Source organism: Rana temporaria, chromosome 1, assembly GCF_905171775.1.
Source record: "Rana temporaria chromosome 1, aRanTem1.1, whole genome shotgun sequence".
NCBI lineage: Eukaryota > Metazoa > Chordata > Amphibia > Anura > Ranidae > Rana > Rana temporaria.
The window spans coordinates 478,885,823-478,909,402 of record NC_053489.1 but is presented as its reverse complement, the minus strand read 5'-3'; the positions used below and the strand labels follow the sequence as shown (position 1 = coordinate 478,909,402).

General features: G+C 44.7%; 1 protein-coding gene across 1 annotated transcript in view; it reads left to right on the top strand.

Annotated features, from left to right (window-relative positions):
• The window catches only part of ARHGEF38 (Rho guanine nucleotide exchange factor 38), a 139,469-nt gene that overhangs the window by 1,267 nt on the left and 114,622 nt on the right, over positions 1-23,580 (top strand). The window lies entirely within an intron of this gene.

Sequence of the window (23,580 nt, the reverse complement as noted above, 5' to 3'; positions counted from 1 at the left end):
GTGCAATCTTTCTTTCAGCAATGCATTTGCAATCACAAGAACATTGATATTTTTTTGGGAAAGAGAAAAGCAACACAACAACTACGTTGTTACGTAACAAAACTTTAGCATAGCCTTTCTTAAGTCTCAACAAGGGTTCTGTGGAACGTTAGAGTTCCTCCAGAGGTTGTTAGGGGTTCCTTGAGCCATGCGCAATTTCTGTAACCAATAAGTAACCACTGACAACAATGATCTTTTAATGCTATCTGTGAAGCCTCATACACACGACTGAGAAACTCGTCGGGCGAAACACATCATTTTCCTCGTCGAGTTCCTTGTGAAGCCGTCGAGAAACTCGACAAGCCAATTTTCTCCATTCCCGTCATGTTCTCTTTTTGGCTCGTCGAGTTTCTCAACAGTTTCCCCGACGAAAATGTACACACGACCGGTTTCCTCGGCAAAAAAATATCTCCCAGCAAGTTTCTTGCTGATTTTTGCCGAGAAACTCGGTCGTGTGTACGAGGCCTAAGGGTGGATTCTTCCTGATGACCACAAGCCTAAAAAGCATTCTTGAAAGTGACCATTACATTATTGTAACCAGAGCTGTAGATATGGTCATTTCTAAGAGGGGTTTCCTGAGACTTGGAAGTTATTTCTAATGCCGCGTACACACGATCAGGCTTTTGCCCAACCAAATCACATCGGAATTTCGACGGAATTCCATCGGAAAAATATAGCACATGTTCTATATCTAAAGTCCAATGGAATTCATCAGAATTTCCAATGAAAAAACTCAGATGGGGCTACACACGATCAGAAAATCCGATGGAGTTCCTTCATGATACAAAAGTTGAGAAACAATGCTTTACTAGCACTGTAACTGTTTACATTGCATGCAAAAATCCACAATATGTTTATGCATAGCCATCCTTAGACTTGGAAGCATTGCTCTTTAAAATCTGTTTAGTGTGTTCTTATCTGACTTAATCCATCCATGTACTCATCCACATATAATAAACTGTATATTCATGGTAATACTGTGACCAATGCCTACATTTTAACTGTGCTGCCTTTAGCAGAACTATGCATAAGTATAGGTGTTGTCAGTGGCAGCTGGTGCGCAACCAAACTGAAAAATTAAGCTGTTAGTAATGCAGAACTGTAAATTTATCAGGTGATTATGTATCATTACAGCTAGATAAAATATTGCAAATGTTAATATTAAAGTCAACTGTTAAAGAATACAATAAATGTACCATAAATCAGTGTTTTTTTTTAAATCAGTAAACATCAAATGCAACCTCGATGTGCCCATCAATTGCAGCCTCACTGTACCCATCAAATGCAAGCTCACTGTGCCCATCAAATGCTGACTCACTGTGCCCATCAAATGCAGACTCACTGTGCCCATCAAATGCAAGCTCACTGTGCCCATCAAATGCAAGATCACTGTGCCCATCAATTGAAGCCTCACTGTGCCCATAAAATGCAGCCTAATTGTGTCCTACAAATTCAGCCTAACTGCGCTCATTAAACGCAGCCTCACTGTGCCCATCAAACGCAGCCTCACTGTGCCCATCAAATGCAGGCCCACTGGGCCCATCAAATGTGCCTCACTATGCACATCAAATGCAGGATCACTGTGCCCATCAATTGCAGCCTCACTATGCACATCAAAAGCTCACAAGCTCATTGTTCCCACCAAATGCAGGCTTACTATGCCCATCCATTGAAACCTCACTGTGCCCATAAAATGCAGCTTCACTGTGCCCATCATTTGCAGCTTCACTCTGCCCATCAAATGCAGCCTCACTGTGCACATCAAATGAAGCCCTTACTGTGCCTGTCAAATGCAGCCTCACTGTGCCCATCAATTGCAGCTTCACTGTGCCCATCAATTGCAGCTTCACTGTGCCCATCAAATGCAGCCTCACTGTGCCCATCAATTGCAGCCTCACTGTGCCCATCAATTGCAGCCTTACTGTGCCATAAATTGCGCCTCACTGTGCATATCACATGCAGCCTCACTGTATTCATATAATTGCTCTGCATCCACTCCACTGCTAGATACTGTATTTTCCATTCCTAACCTGGTAAAGCCTTTAAAACAAATATATCAATATAAATAATATATAACAATATATTTTTCTCTTTAATTTATTTTACATTTCTCTGAACCTACCAATCCGGCTGAGAGATTGCAAAAGAAGGCGCCGCTCGAGCCGTGCGTTCCATCAACAGAGCCGCTGCGTCACTTCTGGTTTCCCACTGGCATAGAGAAACTGGGATTGATGCCGCGGCTCCGAGGAAAGCACCTCCCATGTCCTATGGCAATGCCAATAGAAAACACTCCAGCTAGGAGAATGATTGCAAGATGGGAGTGTTCAGGCGCATTACTTTGCGCCACAAGGACTCCCAAAAGCAGGAAAATGAAGCGTCTCACCTGCAATCACGTGATTGCATAGACGTCCTGCTGCCTTTACATAGTGCACTTAAAGGACCTTTTTTTTGGTAACTAGCTTTAGGAGGGAGGGGGGGCGCGCCCATGCACCCCCTATGGATGGGCCTCCACTGTGCCTTGTCTAAAGTTATAGGACAATCTGGCTCAACTGTCAACAGTCTTAATTCATCATGCAGCATGTTCATTGTTGCTGAGCTGATGGATGGCTGGATGTGGCTGTGTGCAGAGTAGGAGTAGCAGAATTTTTGTGTCCAGCACCTGCACACTGCATCTTATCTCTATGCCTGTTGCTTTTCCGAATCTCTCTGTTTACTGAACCATGTTAGGTTTGAATTAATGAATGCTTATACCATTGTTAAGGCATTATGGTTGCCCTAACCCAGTATTATTAATTATGTAGTTTTGGCAGTTGTGTGTTCAGCATTGAAAACTGTAGCCAACATCAACTACTCTAACAGGACGTAATTACTCACGTATAGTGATTGCCTGAAGGGCAGTAATTGAAAACAACAGTTTCCATTTACAGAAATCACTGCAAATATTTCCGATTGCTGAGATCTATTTTGCACCTTGCCTTACTAATTATGACCAATTCATGCATCCCTGTTTGTGGGAAAAGATATCACCTGTGGAATCATCTGCGTCCTATATTTCAATAAATTTCCGACATCTCTGTCAAAATGACTACTTCACTATGAGATTGTATATATCTATTGTGGCATTTGTTTGCATTAGGTTTGCTTTTTTATCTATACGATTCAATAGTAGTGCAATATTGGCTGGCAGTGAACTGAGAAGTAGGTCAGACGCAGCTCAGAAAGAGGTCAGAAGCAGCTAAAAGGGAATTTAGAAGCAACTTGAAGGCAAACTTATTTAACCTGTAAGCATACCTCTCAACTTTTTGAGATGGGAATAAGGGACACCTATTAGAAAAACCATGCCCCCTTAAATTTATACAACAAAATAATTAGTTAAACCCACAAGTGCTTATTTTGCACATAAAGAAGTGCAAATAAAATCTATTAAGACGGTAAGCACTAGAGATACGCTACGCCGCCGTACCTTACCTGGCGTTCTTTCGAATCCTCAAAGATTACGCGCCGTAAGTTGCGGCGGCGTAGTGTATTTCTGGCGGCGGAATTAAAATCGGCGATTAGGGGGCGTGTTTCATTTAAATGAAGCGTGTCCCCGCGCCGAATGAACTGCGCATGCTCCGTTTCTAAATTTCCCGCCGTGCATTGCGCTAAATGACGTCGCAACGACGTCATTTTTTTTAACTTAGACGTGAATTACGTCCACCCCGATTCACGGACGACTTACGCAAAAAAAAATTCAAATTTCGACGCGGGAACGACGGCCATACTTAACATGGCAAGTCTATACGCCGCAAAATAGCAGCTTTAACTATACGCCGGAAAAAGCCGACTAGAGACGACGTAAGAGAATGCGACGGCCGCGCATATGTTCGTGGATCGTTGGAAATAGTTAATTTGCATACCCGACGCGGAAAACGACGTGAGCGCCACCCAGCGGACGCCAAAGTATTGCATCTTAGATCCGAAGGCGTACGAGGACGTACACCTGTCGGATCTAACCCAGATGCCGTCGTATCTTGGTTTGAGGATTCAAACTAAAGATACGACGCGGGTAATTTGAAAGTACGCCGGCGTATCAGTAGATACGCCGGCGTACTCTGTCTGTGGATCTGGCCCTATGTATCTGCCTTTCTATTACATGTGAATTATATGCTGGAGAAGAGTACATTGCCAGCTGGAGATTTAAGTAGCCTGGAGTTGAGGAGGATCAGAGACGGGTTCCTAGTGGAGTGAATCTGATTTGAATCATATATTAGCACAGATGCATGAACTTGCGGTGAGCAGGTTTTCCACCTGGGGCGTGGAGGTATATATTTTACCAGAATCTTTAGGGGAGCACTGGACTACTTTTTTCTGAACTTTGCATGTTTTTGGAATAGTTAAAGCTGAACTTTTTGGAGAATTTACTGTGGACTCCCACAAATATTTAGATTCAGATTATGTTTTAATAATCTCTGATTATTTCACAGATATTAAAGCAGAGCTCCACTCAAAATAGGAAGCTTTGTTTTAAGCACCCCCCATGCCACATTTTGCATGTCATTTAGTTGGAGGGGGGGGGGGCGGGTATCCATTTTTGACAGGTACCTGCTCCCACTCCTGCTGGGACTGCCTAGGCAATCCGAGCGGAAGTTCTCCCCTCCCCTTCCTCCCTGCAATCTTCTGGGACACATTACAGGTCCTGAAGATTGCCCGACCATTCGAGAGGCGCAGTGCGACTCGTGCACGTGCAGTGCGCATCCTGGCAGTGAAGTCACAAGCTGTCACAGCCGGATGCCCACAATTGTAATGCCAGCAAGAGGAGAGGGAGAGAATAGAGGGTTCGGCCGGCCACATCGCTGGATCCTGGGACAGGTTAGTGTGTGTTTATTAAAGTCAGCAGCTACACTTTTTGTAGTTGCTGACTTTTAATAAACACAAAAACTACTGGAGCACCTCTTTAAGGTTTAATGTTGTATATGCACAGATATTGATTGGGTTGCGCTGCACTGGTTTTATCCGCAATAAACCGAATCAATCCTCACATGTAGAGACCAGCAATTATTTTTTTTACACAGATGCCACATGCACTTTTGCCTTTGGAGCCTGTATGTACAGAGATGAAAGGTAGCCATATCTGTAGGCTGCTATATCTGTCATAGGAGGAGCACTGACAGTTGTATATAAGCTTCAATAACCTGAGGAGATTATTATTGGATGAGTCAGCCGTGAGAACCAATGCTCTAGGCTGTGAGCAGCATGTAATATAGTGCAATAAAACTCCTGCCCAGTGAGACACCAGCTCCTGGAGTGTGTAAGCGCTGTGTGCATAGCAGAGTCCTCCTAGCATAGCAACAGATCCATGGTGACAAAAGGCTGTCAAACTATTTCCTCATACCATCCGTCAAAGTAAAAGATGTCATTCAGCCACAAGCCAGATTTTAGGTGTGTGAACAGTATCCATTAAACAGGGAGTTGCTATTGGTTTGCACAATTGTCAAAAAATATGCATGTTAGATATAATTTACGTTGATATAGAAAGTATAAATAATACCCGTGCTATCCTCAAAGTGTTTCTCTAGAATAAAAATGTAGATTTTTCCAGAGAGTAGGAAAGGATAAGCTCTTGTCAGATATTTTTGCTGTCTGTGTTTCCAGCGAGGAGATTCGCCACGAAGAGCCTAAGTGCGCTAATCTAGCCTATTCATTTTGAATGAGCTGTTAACACAACGCAATGATTTAACTCACATTTACCTTTAATTCTCAATGTAGCATAATACAACACCCAGAGGGTTCACATATGTGCATTTTACATGTAGCATAAAGGTGGACAAATATGCAGGCACTGCATACTAGCACATTATGAAAGACTTGCCTTCAAGCGGCATGCTCTCGCTGCTGACAGGGCTTCCATCTTCATCCGGGTCTTCCTCACAGGTTCGCAGGCTCCGACCATTTGAATGGCGGAGCCTTTATGATATCACCTCAACGCATGTGTGCGGGAGCCACGATCGTGGCAGAGCACTCTGAAGGGACGGCATGCGCTGGTGACGTCACCAGTTGCAGAAATAGTGAACAGCTCCTAAAAGCGGGACATTTAGAAGATATTGCTTGTACCTACAGGTAAGATTTATTATAAAAAGAAGCAAATGCTCCTGCGCTCAAGAGATTGCCATGTGGTAGAGAAGAAGATCTTCACCATCACGCCACCACTCTAAACAGGTCAGGGGAAACCCAGAAAAAACTCTAAAAGGAAATAGGAACAGAGGGCACACCAGCCTTGTGCATTACCTTTGCAACACTTGAATTTATTAAAAAGTTAAACTGCATACTCACACACGAGTGATAAAATCAGGCAACGAGTTGGAAGAAGCCGGCTGTCTCGTTTGCGGAGGTGAAGAGCATCTTAACGACTCTCATGATTAACCATTTGATCACCGCCTTATAGATGAAAGACGTCTACAAGGCGGTCACTTAACTCTGGGAGGACGTCCATGGACGTCCTCCCAGAATCACGCTCCCGCGCGCCCCCTGTGGCGCGCACACGGGAATGTCCGTGACCTCCGGACCAGGCGCATCACGATAAATCGCCGCTGATAGCGGCGGTTTACCACGTGATCGCTCCGTCCAATGACGGAGCGATCACTTGTAAACAAACCGGCGTCATGTGATGACGCCGGTTCCTCCCTCCCCTCTCTGTACCGAACGGTACAGTGTGAGAGGAGAGGGGAGAGAGCGGATGCAGCACGAGTGCTGTGGGCTGGATCTGTGACAAATGCAGTCACAGATCCAGTGATCCATCGAGCGTGTGCAATTTTGAAGGGTGACATGTTGGGTATCTATTTACTCGGCGTAACTTCATCTTTCACATTATACAAAAGAATGAAGAAAAAATACTAATTTGCTAAATTTTATAACAGAAACAAAGAAAAATTATTTTTTTTTACAGAATTTTCAGGGTTTTTTTCTCTTATAGCGCAAAAAATATAAAACCCAAACGGTGATTAAATACCATCAAAAGAAAGCTCTATTTGTGTGAAAAAAAGGACGAAAATTTCATTTCGGTACAATGTTGTATGACAGTAATTGTCATTCAAATTGTGAGAGCACCGAAAGCTGAAAATTGGTCTGGTTATTAAGTGGGTTTACGTGCCCAGTGGTCAAGTGGTTAATGAGAAGATATTCAGTATTCTTCATGATTCCCACGCCAAGTTCCTCAAGGTTTGGGGCCCGTGGTGGTCCTACGCTCTTCCCACTCTGCATCCGATCAGTTAAGGCCTCGCCAATTGACCTCCTCTTCCCTCCCGCCCTGGGGGTACCCTTCCCTTGTCTTTTCCCTACCCGATCTTTTTGCTCAATACCCCCTTTCTTCCTTCATCTTTCCTTCTTCTCCCCGGTGTCCCCCCTTCACCACCTAGCCCCCCCTCTCTTTTTTTTTGTCTTCCTCTCCTTGCCTTGGCCGGAAGGTTGTTGATGTTCAACAATTCCCACTATCACATTTTGCGTCTAATGTGCATTATTAAGCTGTGCCATGTTATGTTTATTGTTTACATCCCCTGCATGGGATTATTATAATCGTTTTTAATTTCTAAAAAATTTCAATAAAAAAGATTGTACCAGAAAAAGCAAAAAATAAATAAAAATAAATATCAGGCAACGAGTATGAAGTGCCTCCTTTGCATCTTCTGGCCAGTAAACTTAGGTGGGATGTAAGGCTGCATTCACACTATAACGTGGCATATTTTGCCGCTACAAATTGCGGCGTATTGTACCGCGATTTGCCGCGACAAAACGGGTCGTTTTAACTTTTTTTTTTACAACACATTGTTGTCTATGCCGAAAGCCGCCTGAAAAAAAGGGTTTGGGACTTGTTTTCAGGCAGCAGGCGTACGGCGTTTCGGCGCTCGGCGTGAGATGTGAACCATCTCATAGACAACAATGTAAAATCACCCCTCCAGCGGCACGAGCGTCGGGCGTCGGGCGTAAATACGCCAAGGTGTGAATGCAGCCTAAAAGTCCAAAGAAAACTGACGCGTGTTGAGGGGTGTTCCCTCTTCTTCAGAGCTAGGTTTGGAATGCAGGTAGATGGTTTTTATATGATGGCTGGGGTCAAGTGTATTAGCTCATGTAATTTGAAACCCTCCCTCATATGGGAAGGCCAATGCAGTTGATTATATATAAAAACATATACAGTGGTACCTTGGATTACAAGCATAATTTGTTCCAGAAGAATGCTTGTAATCCAAAACACTCATATATCAAAGCGAGTTTCCCCATAGAAGTCAATGGAAACTCAGATAATTTGTTCCGCAGTGAGTTCTATTGTATGCAGTACCGCATGTGGCCAGAGGTGGGGGGCGCCGGAGACACTCGAAAACTGCTCGGAGCAGGTTGGATGCACTCAGAAACACTCCGAGTGTCACCAGCACCCCCACACCTCTGGCCAAATGTGGTACTGCACCCTGCAGAGGCTTGAATCCTGCTCGTTTTTTGAGACAATGCTAACAAACCGAGTCAGGATTTAAAAAAAAAAAAAATAGCTCGTATTGCGAAATGCTTGTTAACCGCATTAATCGCAATTCAAGGTATTTGTGTACTTCTACTTCATTCCCCATTGGGGACATATATCACCAGACATCATATACATACACTTCAGATTTTTCCTCATACATATATATCCTAATCCATAGGTTTACATAAAGAAAGGGAATCCCAGTGTCAAATTCATATACAAAATAAAATAAATCATATAAAATACAATACAATTTATTATAAGCTTACCTGTAGGTACAAGTCACCAAGCAGTGTTTACTACTGCTTTAAAGCCCAACTCCAGCAAAGTGTATGGTTTCTCGTCCCTGCCTCCTACCACCCTTTAAAACCAACCCACCAGGTGTATACTTTTCCTTACCTGTATTTTTAAATCAGTGATGAATGAGAAGGAGGCAAGAGGGAGGGGTGGGAGGTTGGTTACTTTCATCCTGGAGATGGGCTTTACTGTATAGCTGTCATACAACATTCGAATATTGGACGATTCATGCTGAACCGGACAAAATTTGAGCTGTGCGTGCCCCTATTGACACCACCCCGAGTTGACAAAAGATGACTGAATGGAAAATTGTCAGCCAAAAAGAGCCTGTATCCAATCAGATGCAGATGCTGTTTAAAGCGGGGGTTCACCCGTACATAATACTTTTTCCCCTTAGATGGATGCTCGTTTTGTCTAGGGGAATCGGCTAGTTGTTTTAAAATATGAGCTGTACTTACCGTTTACGAGATGCATCTTCTCCGCCGATTCCGGGTATGGGCTGCGGGACTGGGCGTTCCTATTTTGATTGACAGTCTTCCGAGAGGCTTCCGACGGTCGCATCCATCGCGTCACGATTTTCCGAAAGAAGCCGAACGTCGGTGCGCAGGCGCAGTATAGAGCCGCACCGATGTTCGGCTTCTTTCGGCTACTAGTGACGCGATGGATGCGACCATCGGAAGCCTCTCGGAAGACTGTCAATCAAGAAGGAACGCCCGCTCCCGAAGACCCATACCCGGAAGCGACGGAGAAGATGCATCTCGAAAACGGTAAGTACAGGTCATATTTTAAAACAACTAGCCGATTCCCCTAGACAAAACGAGCATCCATCTAAGGGGATTGTTTTAAAAAATTGTCTTATGGGTGAACTCCCGCTTTAAGGTATTCTGACAGCTACTGGAGCCAGCTGTCAGAGTACAATAACCAGCAGGGGAAATTCATCCATCCACGCTGTTTAACTTGGATGGAGGAACCTGTTTCTTTCATTCAGCACACAGGCTGAATGAAAAAAATAATCTATAAGTGCATGGCTTGCTTTACCTTACAATCTATCAGTGCCCCCACAATGTTACCTTCTTTCCAATATTCCAATGCATTGATTGCATGGTTAATACTTTACTATTTTTTCTTAGTGAAAACAGGAAGAATATGGCCCCGTACACACGTCCGAGGAACTCGACGGGCAAAACTCATCGTTTTGCTCGTCGAGTTCTGTGTGAAGCCGCCGAGGATCTCGGCGAGCCAACTTTCCTCATTGAACAACGGGGAAATAGAGAACATGTTCTCTATTTGGCTCGACGAGGAACTCGTCGGCTTCCTCGGCGAAAGTGTACACACGGCCGGGTTTCTCGGCAGAATTCAGCTCCGATCGAGTTTCTGGCTGAATTCTGCAGAGAAACTCGGTCGTGTGTACGGGGCCTGAGTGGTGTTGTACAGAAATGCTCCAACAGGTAGTAAATACTCTGGGCTAGATAAATTATTGTTGATGTGCCAAATATTTGGTACATACAGTAGAAATCTGCTTTTTGGATTTGCTAAATAGTAATTCAATTTAAAGGGTTTGAAATAAAAGATGCAGCTAGTGCGGCAATTGTGAAAAAAAGTGTGACTTTGCGTACAAAAGGGCTTTTTGCATTGTTTTACTGCCAACCACTGTAAATAATCAATCAGCAGGTGCCTTAAACTTGCTTATTTTTATTGTATGTTAAGCTTATCTGTCTTGGTGTTTCTCTTTGATGAACCCACAAAGTGTGTAATAGTAGATAAGGTTCAGGTCCCCTACATCCTTGATTTTATCCCTGGGGTTCGATTTTGGGGCCAAATCGAAAATTATAAGCAGATACGTGTTTGTGCCAGAAATTAGGAACAACCCAAAATGCATTGCTTAGCTTTTGCCCAGCTCAGCTGAGTCAAAAGAGCCAATATTCTTAAGAATTGGATAATCCAGTCCCCTGACTACAAAAGGGTGTGATCACAGCAGTCAGATTGACTGTGCATGCTGGAGCTGACTATTGTATGTAAGGACTGTGTAAGGAGAGATAATGGGGTTATTTTTACAAAGGCAAATAGACTGTGCATTTTGAAAGTGTAGTTGCTCCAGAGCTTAGTAAATGAGGTAAAGCTTCATGCAAGGAATATTTACAAAACAGCATTTCTGCTTGCACATGATTGGATGATGGAAGTCAGCAGAGCTTTTGCTCACTTACTAAGCTTTGGAGCAACTGCTCTTGCAGAGTGCAACTACACTGCAAAGTGCACAGTCTATTTGCCTTTAGTAAATCAACCCCATCCTCTCTCCTAAGGCCCCTTTCACACTGATGGCGGATAGAATGGTGCTTTTAGCTGCGGATTTTACCGCAGCTAGAAGCACACAATGCTTTCCTATGACATCATTCACACACTACGGTTACCTGCGGTTTTGTGCGGATAGAAAAAATAGAACTGGATGCGCCCAGCTGCGAAATCCCGCAGCTATTGGCAAATAACCGCAGGTAATCGCAGTGCACTGTGTCAGCTGCATTTGGTATGAATCTTGAGGGTGAACTCCTCGCCAAATTTCAAATAAAAAAACGGCATGGGTTCCCCCTACAGGAGCATACCAGGCCCTTGGGTCTGCTATGGATTTTAAGGGGAACCCCCGTACGAAAAAACAGTGTGGGGTTCACCCAAAGTCCATACCAGACCCATATCCAAGCAGCAGCCCAGTCAGGAAAGAAGGTGGGGACGAGCGAGCGCCCCCCTCCTTAACTGTACCAGACCGCATTCCCCTTAACATGGGGGGGTAGGTGCTTTGGGGCAGGGGGGCGCCCTGTGGCCCCCCCACCCCAAAACACCTGTCCTCATGTTGATGGGGGAGGGGAGCTTATCGGAATCCCGGAGCCTCCTTTAATAAGGGGGCCCCCAGATGCCGGCCCCCCACCTTAGGTGAATGAGTATGGGGTACATCGTACCCCTACCCATTGACCTGGTGGGAAAAAATGTAAAAAAACACACTACACAGGGTTTTTAAAGTCATTTATTAGTCAGCTCCAGGGGCCCCCCTCTCTTCTTTAGCTCTTTTTCGAGGGGGGCCCTGCTTCTTCGATGTCTTCTGCCGGGGGGTCCCAGTCTTCACCGCCGTCTAGTTCTCTTCTGCCGGGGGGGGCGCTTTCTTCTTTAGCTCTTTTACAGCGGCCCCCTCCCGGGCTTCTTCAACGTCTTCTACGGGGGGGGGGGGGGGTCCCGGTCTTCACCGCCGTCTGGTTCTCTTCCGCCGGGGGTACCGCTCTCTTCTTTAGCTCTTTTACGAGGGGGGGCCCTGCTTCTTCGATGTCTTCTGCCGGGGGGTCCCAGTCTTCACCGCCGTCTGGTTCTCTTCCGCCGGGGGGGGCGTTTTCTTCTTTAGCTCTTTTACAGCGGCCCCTTCCCGGGCTTCTTCAACATCTTCTGCTGGGGGGGTGGGTCCCGGTCTTCACCGCCGTCTGGTTCTCTTCCGCCGGGGTGGGGGCGCTTTCTTCTTTAGCTCTTTTACAGCGGCCCCCTCCTGGGCTTCTTCAACGTCTTCTGCGGGGGGGGGGGGGGTCCCGGTCCTCACCGCTGTCTGGTTCTCTTCCACTGGGGGTACCGCTCTCTTCTTTAGCCCTTTTACGAGAGGGGGGGTGCCCGGGCTTCTGTCGCCTTCTGCCTTCTTCTTCTCTTCTTCGATGTTGACACGTCGCTTCCTCCCGCTGTAATGCCTTGTACGCGGCTCGCACCGATTTATATAGGCCTCTTATGACGTCACAGTCCCATCATGCTCCAGGTGTTGAGGGCATGTGGCCAGGTACGGTTAAGGAGGGGGGGCGTTCGCTAGTCCCCACCCCCTTTCCTGACCAGCCGGGCTGCTGTTCGGATACGAGTCTGGTATGGATTTTGGGGGAACCCCACGCTGTTTTTTCGGCGTACGGATGTTCCCCTTAAAATCTATAGCAGACCCAAAGGCCTGGTATGCTCCTGTTTTGGGAACCCATGCCAGTTTTTTATTTGAAATTTGGCGTGGAATTCCCCCTCAAGATTCATACCAGACACAGTGCTTGGTATTGGCAGGGATCCAAGTCGGATCCCCGTTTAATATCGTGCCCCGGCTAAACGCAACCGCAGCTAAAAACACTGTACAAATGCAGCTGACCGCTGTGCCTGGAATCTTGAATTCCAGCAAAACATAAACATGCTTTTATCTGCGGCAAAATTGCCGTCCGTGTGAGAGGGGCCTTACACAGTCCTTACATACAATAGTCAGCGCCAGCATGCACAGTCAATCTGACTGCTGTGATCACACCCTTTTGTAGTCAGGGGACTGGATTATCCATTTCTTACGAATATTGATAGCACTTGTTCACCTTTCACCATAGTTTGAAGAAAATACTACAACAGGCAGGTCTAATCAAAGGCATTTTTTTACCTATTAAGATAATGCTTAGGGTGATGTCATAATAAATGAGGTCACAAACTATGCCATTAAACTCTTTTACCACTGGCCAATTTTTACAAAGAACCATCTGTTTTAGCTGTATTTTTTGAGCAGATACCTTCCTATAGCTTTTAAACCTGTTGTGGCTGCTACTTCCTCTGGTCAAAGCCAGCTAAGTACTGCTTGATGAAATAGCATGCATCATAGCTTAAACTACCTTGAAGAAAAAATACTTTTTTTAACTGAAATGAATTGGATTGGGGTGCTGATGATGTATATAAGACAATCTCAGTGTATGTGAAAAAATCATTCCATAGCCAAATATGCAATGCCAGAGTCATGCTGTTGCTGTCATTCTGTTTCGTAGCTCCCTTACACCTTTAAAGTGCAACTAAAGTTTAAAAAAAAAAATGCAAACAGGCAGGTTCTTTATTGCAGAAAAGAATGCAATGTATCTTCTTCAATAAAATACTATTGCCTCCCTGTTTGCAATCCCCTGTAGAATGTTCATTCAGCTACGCATACGCAGCTCAGTTTATTTTCTGGTAGAGTGTCTATGTGCCAGGATGACTACACTCCTTGCGCCTGCATGGGAATCAGATCATCCTGCACCTGCCAGTCCAGACAGCCAAACACTGGCACCCAGAAGAAGCCAGGGCAAAGATGCCAGTACCCATGAAGGAGCTCAAGAGCATAGAAGCTTTGGAACTGAGGTAAGTACTGTATTTATTGGCGTATAACACTCACTTTTTTTACCCTAAAAATAGAGGGTAAACTGTGCCTGCGTGTTATATGCAGGGAGCTGTGGAAAGTTTTTTTCCTGAAACTTCCCTCATAAAGTTAGGGTGCGTGTTATATGGCAATAAATACGGTACTTTTGCCTTTAGTTCTGCTTTATGGCATCGCCCAAGTCTGTATTTAAAGTATTTGTCTATATTCAATGTCAATCAGAAATTTGAATGAAAATTTCTTCTTTCCTTTTACTTTTTTATTTTGTCATTGGTACGTGTTTTCCACTGCAGTGTCATGCTTCCCTTCACAATTGTTTCACAATAGCTTGCTTTTTAGCTCTACAAATGACCAGAATTTAGTAACAAGATCTGCCCCTCACAGAGTTTAATGGGGTTTACAAAAAGTTCAGGTTCACTGAATATTTTGCACGATTTTTCAAACTGAGACATGTTTGACCATCACTAGTGTTATTAAGTTTATATGTTATGTTTACTGGTATACACACACACACACACACACACACATACAGTATATATATATATCTCCATATATTTGGCCACCCAGGCAGATCAGACCACTCAGTCCAGGTTCTTGACTGCTGGTGGCCTCATCTGTAAATAATTTAGGCTTCTTTGATGGCAAAATATAACAAATAAAGAAGTTTGACATGTATGAGCAATGGTAAAAGCTATTGTACATCATTTGCATATATACACACAAATACAACCCTCGTAAAAAAAAAACGTCTCTCATTCTGACCAAAGGTCATTTGCGCAGAAGCAGTTAGTAGGATCCTGGATTTCTGTACTAAAAGTCATCTGTATCCCATTCTGCAGACAGCATTGAAGAGATTAAAGTTCACACAGGTTGATGCCTGAGGCTTTTGGGCATGAAGTGGATTTGTTAAGATCACAGCAGATTGGCTTGGGAATTGGGAGTCTGGTTTCCAGGAGTATTCACAAACATACCCAGTGTTACTGTGCTTTGTGTACAAGCATAAATGTGACTACACATATTCAGTATGCCCTGCCAGTTAATACAGATTAGCTGGTCTTGTGCCATATATGTTCTGTGAACACTAATAGTCATCTGGCATGAGATTTGAAAACCTGTAAAACTTAAAAGGTCATATTGGCAAGGACAAACAATGATTCCTATTCAACGTGACCCTTTACTGTCACTTAAATCACCTAGTTCAAGTGTATGTCGAGCCCAAAAAAAGGTTTTCTAGTTTAAGTGGGAAAAGATCAGAACCTCTGTCAAATTTTTAGTCCTATCTGGGGCTCTGTCAGAGAGATTTAGGCCTCGTACACACAACCGAAAAACTAGACGGGCGAAACACATCGTTCCCTCGTCAAGTTCCTTGTTAGGCTTGTCGAGGAACTCGACAAGCTTGCTTTGCGTACACACAGTCAAGCCAAAATCTCCTCGTTCTCAAACGCGGTGACATACAACACAGCAGGGGCAGGGGAAGTTCGGCAGGGGAAGTTCGATTCCACTGGCTAAACTCTTGAGGCTGCTTTTGCTAATCTCAGGTGTTTGCGTGTTAAATAAAAGTTTGGTAAGAGACGATTTGCACTTTTCAGTCTGTTACAGCTTTAAAAATGTGTTATCTCCATGACTATGGTATAAATACATAAACCCTTATCTGCTAAGACCCACATTTTACTCAACTTTTACCTTAATAAATAACTGAAACCACTACTGTAATCTTTGGAGTAAAAAACTGGCCGTAGCAGCCTCCATTTATTTTTAAATAACCTTTTTTAAATATTAAATAACATTAAATAAAATTTCCACACATAAACATAAGTAAACATGAAATACAATATTAACACTACTGGTGCTGGACTTTGCAGGCACATTAAACCATTTTTAACCATGCTAAACCTTTATGAGCACTGCGATACCTAACTCTGGTCTTAGGCCTCAAGCCGAAAACCTGACTCAGAGACGACCTTACCTGACCGCAGTGCCCCCATTAACCACTTCCCAGCTACACCTTGGTAGACTGGACTACCAGCCCCTTCAGAACCCATACCACCTCTGGGTAATGGCATCCACTTTAGGGTAATTTCTTCTCCTGCAAAGTCCAAAACACCCGCCGCCGCCACGACATCATAATTTCGCACCTGTGTGGAGAGACAGAAAAAAAGGAAAAAACAGGAAAGCACCCCAGACCACAAACACCATATCACATCCCGTTACTACCCCCATAAACCAATTGCCCCCTCAAAACTAACCAGCAAAGGGAGGGTGGGTGGGAAACTTCGCCCCTCGTGCGTGTTAACCCGGGAAGCGTGGGAGGGGTGATTTATAACCTCCCCTCCCACCGCTCTCCTTCACTGCAAACCCCTCCCCCCGACCATGGCAGGGCTTTTCTTTAACCCCGTCATGGCCGGCCCTGCGCCTATGCATGCTGGTTTTTGCTCCGGGCCTCTCTTTACAAATGCTACTTTTACTCCAGTCTCATAATTTAATCTGAGCAAGCAGGGATTTCTTAGCATACAGACGTCTGAGTTTCTCGTTGAAAACCAGCCCGTCGAGATCCATGACGAGCAAAATCAGACTCCCGTCGAGAAAATAGAGAACTTGCTCTCTTTTTGGCTCATCGAGGTTCTCGACAGTTTCCTTGACCAAAATGTACACACGACCCTTTTCCTCGGCAAAAAAATATCTCCCAGCAAGGTTCTTGCTGGTTTTTGCCGAGAAACTCGGTCGTGTGTACGAGGCCTACTTGTACTTCCTGTCCTGTTGACAACATTTTACCACAGGAAGTGTGGCAAACTCTCCCATAGCAACACAAAAAGATATGACATTTTTTATTTTTTTATTACTAGGCTATAACCTCTGTCCTGTTTTTTTTTTTCTGTCTGTCTTCCTGCAGATTTTCCCTCATGTCCTGTTTTCCTGTCTGGTAAAAAGACAATGGGGGAAAAGATGTGAGAGAATTTTTTTCTTATGCAGCAACAGACAAGAAATCTAAACCTTCCCCATTCTAACCAAAACTAAAATACATTTTTATTTATGTCTGCATTGCTGTTGTAGATTTTCATGCATGTTTAGTGACATTGATGTCAGCGGAAGTTATAGTAAATCTAATGGAGCCCTCATAGCATTAACAACCTGACAGGAGTTCTTACCCTTTCCCACTTTAGCCAAAAAAAATTGAAAATCATTTGGACTGGATATACTCTTCAAGCTACCCTTGCATATCAGCCACCATTAATTTTATCAGGCATTAATTTAAGCTTGTCGGAAATCCTTCTCTCTGTGTTCCTGAAGCCCCCTGAACATATCATGCAAATAATTACTTTTTTAAATTTAGCATCTGAATATGCTTAGGCACACCTACCTGCCCCCAAGGTGCCAATTCTTTTGGCAGAGGGTAAGAAACTCAGGCACTGACTGCTGTCACATAGAGGGACATGGCTGGGAGCACCATGCTCTTGGCATCTTTGGGGTGAGGGGAGCGGGGGTTTTAGTTGCACTGAGAGGAGAAATATTAAAAAGCTAGAAGGCCTTGAAAAGTTCAGGAGTACTATCTGGCAGTTTATGGTACTTGGTATAAAGCAGGAAGAATAAGTGGGACATTTTAGTACCGTCTGCCACAGTCAAGGTAATGTGTAACCCCCATCAAATTATTTTTTGTTTGTTTTGGATATAAAGGAGACGGTTTATTATTACCTTCTAAGGCAGTGGTTCTCAACCTGGGGGTCGGGACCCCCTCGGGGGTCGAATCATGATTTGCCAGGGGTCACCAAATTCTGGGCTGTTCCTGAAGCACGCACTGCTCTACTAGTCTTTTTTTTGCGGATGCCCAACAGGGCTGTCCCTCTTCGCAGCCGCCCATTCAGTTCACGGCATGGTTGGAGGGCAGAGACTAGAGGTCAGATGACTGGTCAGGAATGTGAAGTAGGAGGGGCTGAAGGAGACCCTATATCCTGATTTCGGCATAGGTGTCACTGCTACGAGACACCACAAAGTCAGAGACACAGTGAGTAACACTACCTGTGATTATAGTTACCATTAAAAGTCCCCACTACAGTTCTCAGATCAGCAGATGACCTTGATCAAGAGCACCTAAGTTGGCTGATCAGAACTCCTCCCCCAGCATTGCCACTGATCCCAACTCCCCGCCAGCACTGCCACTGATCCCAAATCCACCAAGGAGTAAAAATAGAGAATACATGGAAGGGAGAGAAAAAGAGGGGGAGGAACAAAGAAAGGGAGACAAAGAATAAGAGAACAAAAAATACGGCTAGTGAGAGAGATGGGGGAATTTTTTTTAGGATAGAGAAAGGTAAAAGGGAAAGAAAGGAGAACAAAGAGAAAGAGTGGTACATCCTAAAATGTACCATAAGGGGTTTTAATACTCTACGAGTGGAAGGGACTCAGGAAGCGCTAAATGTCCGTAGGTTAGGGCGCAAATTACTTGCCTTGCCTTGGGTGCTGACAACCCATGCTACAAAATAATTTTACTGTTAAGGGTCCCCACAACTTGGGAAATTTTATCAAGGGGTCACGGCACTAGAAAGGTTGAGAACCACTGTTCTAAGGGTTTATTGTGAAGATTTCCCCTCAATTGTCAGTACATGAGGAACATATTCTGGGCTCTGCTCCATCAGCTAACAGTACACGAGTAGTGTATTCTGGTCTTTATTGCAATAGTTGACAGTACACGAGGAGTGTATTCTGATCTCTGTTCCATCAGTTAACAGTACACGGGAAGTGTATTCTGGTCTCTGTTCCATCCGGTGACCGTAAACAAGGAGCATAGTCTGGTCTCTCTTCCATCAATTGACAGTACACGAGGAGTGTATTCTTATCTCTGTTCCACCATATAACAGTACACGGGAAGTGTTTTCTGGTCTCTGTTCCATCCGGTGACCGTAAACAAGGAGCATAGTCTGGTCTCTATTTTATAAATTGACAGTACACGAGGAGTGTATTCTGATCACTGTTCCACCATATAACAGTACGCAGGAAGTGTATTCTGGTCTCTGTTCCATCAGTTGACCGTAAACAAGGAGCATAGTTTGGTCTCTCTTCCATCAATTGACAGTACATGAGGAGCATATTCTGGTCTCTGTTCCATCATCTGTCAGTACACAAGGAGCATATTCTGGTCTCTGTTCCATCAGCTGGCAGTACATGAGGAGCATATTCTGGCCTCTGTTCCATCAGCTGACAGTACATGAGGAGCATATTTTGGTCTCTGTTCCATCAATTGACAGTACATGAGGAGCATATACTGGTCTCTGTTCCATCAGCTGACAGTACATGAGGAGCATATTTTGGTCTCTGTTCCATCAATTGACAGTACATGAGGAGCATATACTGGTCTCTGTTCCATCAATTGACTGTACATGAGGAGCATATTTTGGTCTCTGTTCCATCAATTGACAGTACATGAGGAGCATATACTGGTCTCTGTTCCATCAGCTGACAGTACATGCGGAGCATATTCTGGTCTCTGTTCCATCAATTGACAGTACATAAGGAGCATATACTGGTCTCTTTTCAATCAATTGACAGTACATGAGTACTGGTCTCTGTTCCATCAGCTGACAGTACATGAGGAGCATATTCTGGTTTCTGTTCCATCAGCTAACAGTACATGAGGAGCATATACTGGCCTCTGTTCCATCAGCTGACAGTACATGAGGAGCATATTCTGGCCTCTGTTCCATCAGCTGACAGTACATGAGGAGCATATACTGGCCTCTGTTCCATCAGCTGACAGTACATGAGGAGTATATACTGGTCTCTGTTCCATAAACTGACAGTACACAAGGAGCATATTCTGGTCTCTGTTCCATCAGCTGACAGTATGTGAGGAGCATATACTGGTCTCTGTTCCATCAATTGACAGTACATGAGGAGCATATACTGGTCTCTGTTCCATCAGCTGACAGTACATGCGGATCATATTCTGGTCTCTGTTCCATCAATTAACAGTACATGAGGAGCATATACTGGTCTCTGTTCCATCAGCTGACAGTACGTGAGGAGCATATACTGGTCTCTGTTCCATCAGCTGACAGTACGTGAGGAGCATATACTGGTCTCTGTTCCATCAGCTGACAATACGTGAGAAGCATATACTGGTCTCTTTTCCATCAGCTGACAGTACATGAGGAGCATATACTGGTCTCTGTTCCATCAGCTGACAGTATGTGAGGAGCATATACTGGTCTCTGTTCCATCAGCTGACAGTACGTGAGGGGCATATACTGGTCTCTGTTCCATCAGCTGACAGTACGTGAGGAGCATATACTGGTCTCTGTTCCATCAGCTGACAGTACGTGAGGAGCATATACTGGTCTCTGTTCCATCAGCTGACAGTACGTGAGGAGCATATTCCGGTCTCTGTTCCATCAATTGACAGTACATGGGGAGCATATACTGGTCTCTGTTCCATCAGCTGACAGTACATGAGGAGCATATACTGGTCTCTGTTCCATCAGCTGACAGTACGTGAGGGGCATATACTGGTCTCTGTTCCATCAGCTGACAGTACGTGAGGAGCATATACTGGTCTCTGTTCCATCAGCTGACAGTACGTGAGGAGCATATACTGGTCTCTTTTCCATCAGCTGACAGTACGTGAGGAGCATATACTGGTCTCTGTTCCATCAGCTGACAGTACGTGAGGAGCATATACTGGTCTCTGTTCCATCAGCTGACAGTACGTGAGGGGCATATACTGGTCTCTGTTCCATCAGCTGACAGTACGTGAGGAGCATATACTGGTCTCTGTTCCATCAGCTGACAGTACGTGAGGGGCATATACTGGTCTCTGTTCCATCAGCTGACAGTACGTGAGGAGCATATACTGGTCTCTTTTCCATCAGCTGACAGTACGTGAGGAGCATATACTGGTCTCTGTTCCATCAGCTGACAGTACGTGAGGAGCATATACTGGTCTCTGTTCCATCAGCTGACAGTACGTGAGGGGCATATACTGGTCTCTGTTCCATCAGCTGACAGTACATGAGGAGCATATACTGGTCACTGTTCCATCAGCTGACAGTACGTGAGGGGCATATACTGGTCTCTGTTCCATCAGCTGACAGTACATGAGGAGCATATACTGGTCACTGTTCCATCAGCTGACAGTACATGAGGAGCATATACTGGTCTCTGTTCCATCAGCTGACAGTACGTGAGGGGCATATACTGGTCTCTGTTCCATCAGCTGACAGTACATGAGGAGCATATACTGGTCACTGTTCCATCAGCTGACAGTACATGAGGAGCATATACTGGTCTCTGTTCCATCAGCTGACAGTACGTGAGGGGCATATACTGGTCTCTGTTCCATCAGCTGACAGTACATGAGAAGCATATACTGGTCTCTGTTCCATCAGCTGACAGTACATGAGAAGCATATACTGGTCTCTGTTCCATCAGCTGACAGTACATGAGGAGCATATACTGGTCTCTGTTCCATCAGCTGACAGTACATGAAGAGCATATACTGGTCTCTGTTCCATCAGCTGACAGTACATGAGGAGCATATACTGGTCTCTGTTCCATCAGCTGACAGTACGTGAGGAGCATATACTGGCCTCTGTTCCATCAGCTGACAGTACGTGAGAAGCATATACTGGTCTCTGTTCCATCAGCTGACAGTACGTGAGGAGCATATACTGGTCTCTGTTCCATCAGCTGACTGTACATGAGGAGCATATACTGGTCTCTGTTCCATAAACTGACAGTATGTGAGGAGCATATTTTGGTCTCTTTTCCATCAGCTAACAGTACACGAGGAGCATATTCTGGTCACTGTTCCATCAGTTCACTGTACCCAAGGAGCATATTCTGGTCTCTTTTCTATCATTTAACAATAAAGCATATTTTTGTCTCTGTTCTGTTAGTTAACAGAACACAAGAATTATAATCTTGACCACACAAGAGGAGCGTATTCTGGTCTCTCCTGGCAGAACATTTTCAGCTGCATTGCATGAGTCATACCTTGTGTTTGATTACTGATTTGCATGCTGTCATGCTGGAGATTTCATCATTGTGAAAATATACTTCCGCTTTCTGAAAGGAAACCTTCAAAGAAAAAAAAAATGTATCCAAGAGGAATGTTGCATACTGCAAGCTACATTTTAAAAAGGCAAAAAAAATGAAATATGGTGTAGCGCTCTCCTCTAGTCAGGCTAGTTTTTGGCTTCACTGTAGAGGAAGCAGTGGTTGTTTGTTTGGTCTCTTCAGGGTTTCCTGATCTGAAGATTTGATTATTCCCTCCTGCCTCTGAAAGAAATTTCCAGAGTATAGGGCAGGGAGTTTCAAATGATCAGGGTGAATATTTACCATGCCCCAGCCAATCCTGGGAAGGAGGCATCCAGATGGTGGCTGGGGAAGTGATAAATGTTTGGGAAGATTTGCCAGTTTTTTTTTTTCCCTCCAAGGTGGGTTTCAGGTCTCTTGGGACTGCTGCTCCTGGAGGCAGCTTGGGCTTCAGCAGCTGCTGGACTGAGGGCTTGGAGAAGATTGTCAATATAAATTTGCTAGAGGGCACTGTACTGAAGTCCTTGACTAGAAAAGGACCTTGTCATCACCCTCACTGAGAATCTACCTGTGGATGCTGGGTGGCTGACAGCTCCGGGACACTGTGAGTAAAGACCTTTCTGTAGACTATTGGCTGTGTAAGTGCCAGACGGGAACTAAGTGCCAGAAGTGGCTATATGGACTGCTGATGTAGGGTCCTAGCTATACTGACTTTCTGAGTTACCTCCAGAAAAATTTACTATTAGAAGTTTAGTGGGAAGTTTGTCCTCCCACTATTGCTACTGATTGGTTTGGAGTATCCTGTGACCCTACATCTCTCACGTTAAAGTTCTTCAGGAATAAATACTAAAAAGACATCCCCTCTGGGGTGTCAAACTCAATTTTATCGTGGCCCGCATCAGCATTATGATTGCCCTCAAAAGGGCCGGTTGTATCTGTAAGATTAGATGTCCAGCAGATCCCCTCCCCTTACATTAGATGTCAAGAGCCACCCCACCATCAGAAGTTGAGTCCCCCACTCACCCTTACATCACAGTGCACCCCCCTTCCCTTATGCTGCTGCTGGGAAGAAGCTGGATGCATTGCTTGAAAGCAGGGGTCTGGAGGTGGACCAGAGGAGGGCTGGAGCTCTCCTACAGCTGCAGAAGAGGTGCGAGGGCCACATAAAATGGCCTGGAGGGCCGGATTCGTCCCGCGGGCCTTGTGTTTAACACCTGTGCCCTAGACTGAGCCTGAATTGTCGATGTGCATGGGACTGTTCTTGTGTGAATGGCAGCCTCTGTACTACTGTGGGAAACCTGGGTATAATATCAGCGGCCCCTTCGGGTGTAAGCATATAATTAGATATGAGTCACCTGCTGGCTTATTGTATCAGAAACTCTATTGGTGAGATTTCCCCTGTAGTATTGTGTGCCTCTCACAGATTCATGTAGGAGAGTCCACTGGGTAAATGCAACATTATTCTTTGGCTATAACAATTCAGGAGTATTTTTTTGAATTCTGGTGGGGTTTACTTGCTCAAAAATGATGCACCCAACATTTATCCCGAGTTAAGCTTAATTTTTTTATTGTGCAA